The 2,516-nt window shown below is 35.1% G+C and overlaps 1 long non-coding RNA gene across 1 annotated transcript; it reads left to right on the top strand.

Moving 5' to 3' along the window:
* Window positions 1-209: 209 nt before the first annotated feature.
* On the top strand, window positions 210-2,516 carry LOC148632166 (uncharacterized). Its single transcript, XR_015934466.1, has 5 exons — window positions 210-363; window positions 1,421-1,520; window positions 1,659-1,720; window positions 2,132-2,228; window positions 2,440-2,516. It is a non-coding gene; the product is annotated as an uncharacterized LOC148632166 (long non-coding RNA).

Genomic DNA, 2,516 nt, shown 5'->3' with positions numbered 1-2,516 from the left:
TAAAGGTAAGTATTGTTTTCTCTTTAGCTCTGTCACTCCAAGAAATATAATGAACATAAATATATTTGCCAATCTTTTCATAGTAATCCAAACAACTCTGCATGTATCTGACATTTGTAATATTTATCTACCGCAGTATAATTCTTCTGGCAAGGCGATTGGTATTGTACCTTGAAAGAAAACTGATTGGAAATGTCATGTACTCTATGGTTTCTATTGATGTCAAGTGGCAAATGTTGACTGGTGATGTTATGTGAATCTTAGGAAATGGTCATTTTTCAATCGAGTCTATGTTTCTCAGAATTTGAGACAGAGAGGTCAATCTCTGCAATCCGAGCTGAGGGCATTTCTTGGAATGGAAAGGTAAGAGCAACTTGTTCTTTGATATTCTCTTAAGACTCTTCGCCAGATTTAACGCTGAAAAATGTAAATAATAATAGCAAACATTATTTTATATAGTGCCTTGAAAGGTGGCCTCTTTACAGAATGACAAAACCAACTACAATAAATAATACACAAGATATGCATGATGACAATACACAGTTAGAGGAGACAGTAGATGGTCATTGTCAGTGTATTCTGAAGGTAGTTTTCCAATTTTTTGGAACGGGGTAAAAGAGGCCACCTCTACTAGAATCTTTGTCCTAACCAAAAATGTAACAAAGTATAATAATAATATTAAAAATAATAATGATAAACTTTATCTATAGAGCACCTTTCATACAAATAGTGCTTTGGTGCTTTAAAAACCAAGCGTAAAAATAAAATATTTAAATTGAGAGATATACTTTCAGTTGTAAAGGAAAATACAGCAATACAGTAAAGCAACATACATGTCAATTAAATAAATAAAAATTAGGAAAGTCGTAATAAAATAAGAACAATTAAAGAGAACTAAAAAAAGAAACAGAAATAGAAAGAACAAAGAACCACTTTAACTAAAAGCAACATTTTCAAATGTTTTTTAAAACAATGTACCGAGCTTGACTGCCTAATAAAAAGTGGAAGTGAGTTTCATAATTTGGAAGCATAAAAACAAAAAGCAGCCTCTCCACTCTTTCTGCATTTCACATGTGGTATTTGCAGTAGGCCAGTATGTGCAGATCTCAGGTCACGTATAGGAACATATGAAGACAGACATTCAGTAAGGTACAGACGTGCTAGGTCACTTAAAGCTTTAAAAACAAGTAAAAGAACTTTCAAATTTATCCTAGATAATACAGGTGACCAGTGAAGTTTTTTCAAAACAGGAATGATATTCTCTTTCTTGTATTTGTTAGGATCTGTGCTACTGCATTTCGAACAAGTAGTAAGGGATTTATTGTTTTCTTGGGAAGCCCACAAAACAGAGCATTATAATCATATCCACATCAATGTGAGCAATGGAGAAGTCAAATTAACGTGTCTAAATATCATCTAGTTCTATCCCAGGGAAGAGGGCTGTTGCCTACACAGACGACAAGACACAAAACGCTCAACTGTGCAAAACACGCATAAGGACATCAGTCAGGAGGAACAAGGTAAAGTGTTTTTTCTTCTTCACCATGGTCATGTAGTTTCACTCCAAGCACTGTCATATGAAATAACTGTGGAAACGACCTCCCCAACGTTTTGGGTTGTTGCATTTTGCTTCAATGAATTTTAACCTTTTCTTTTAGACATCAAGAGGAAGGACACATTCACCCTTGGTAGAGATTCAGTTGTTCTATGAGATGTCAAGGTGAGAATTAACCACTTCAGGGATAAGTCAATCCACATGACTGAAAAAGGGGCAATGAACAGGATATGGGGATTTTGCTAGTTATAAAGTACAATAATCATCATTACATGATCTAAGACTACTGAAGTATAAGCTGTGTCCCTGACTGATTAATTAGCAAATTCATCTTTGTAGAGTGCAGCTACTATCTATTCAGTGGCATTTCCTTAAAACAATTGTATTCCCACATTCTGAATATGGAGTGAGATCATGTAGAGAATGTTGGACTTGTAATAACTAATTGAAGGATAATAATAATCAACGAAAGTGCTTAAAAGTATCAACAAATGCCTTCAAAGTACTTGACACGTACTTTGCTTTCAAAAGTGAAACATAATTAATGCTTACGTAAGATTTCTCTTGACTTCTCAGGAGTATACTAACTCCAAGGACAAGTAACATCACAAACCATTATTTAAGTGCTGATGTTGGAGCTGCAATACTACTACCAAGACAAAAAATGATACAGGTAACACTGCTTTCAGATTTCTAAGAAATGCTAAAATAGTATGTTTACAGAGCATTCAGAGTTGAGAATATGACAAGTTCCTACCATCTCAAACACTGCCAATCTAGAACAAAAAGAAAGTACTTGAACGCCTGCAGTAATCGAACACAAACCAGAACATATCAGTGCATGACAAGGAAATGTAGTCACAAAATGATTCTGCCCTTTCAAGTCCCAAAAAGGACCGAGGAACTTACCGGAGGCGATACCTGGATTTCAAACAGAGTCCAATGTAGCCACTGTAGGGGA

This window comes from Lepisosteus platostomus, unplaced genomic scaffold, assembly GCF_059453375.1.
Source record: "Lepisosteus platostomus isolate fLepPlt1 unplaced genomic scaffold, fLepPlt1.hap1 Scaffold_65_H1, whole genome shotgun sequence".
Lineage (NCBI taxonomy): Eukaryota > Metazoa > Chordata > Actinopteri > Semionotiformes > Lepisosteidae > Lepisosteus > Lepisosteus platostomus.
This window is presented reverse-complemented; position numbering and strand designations above follow the sequence as displayed.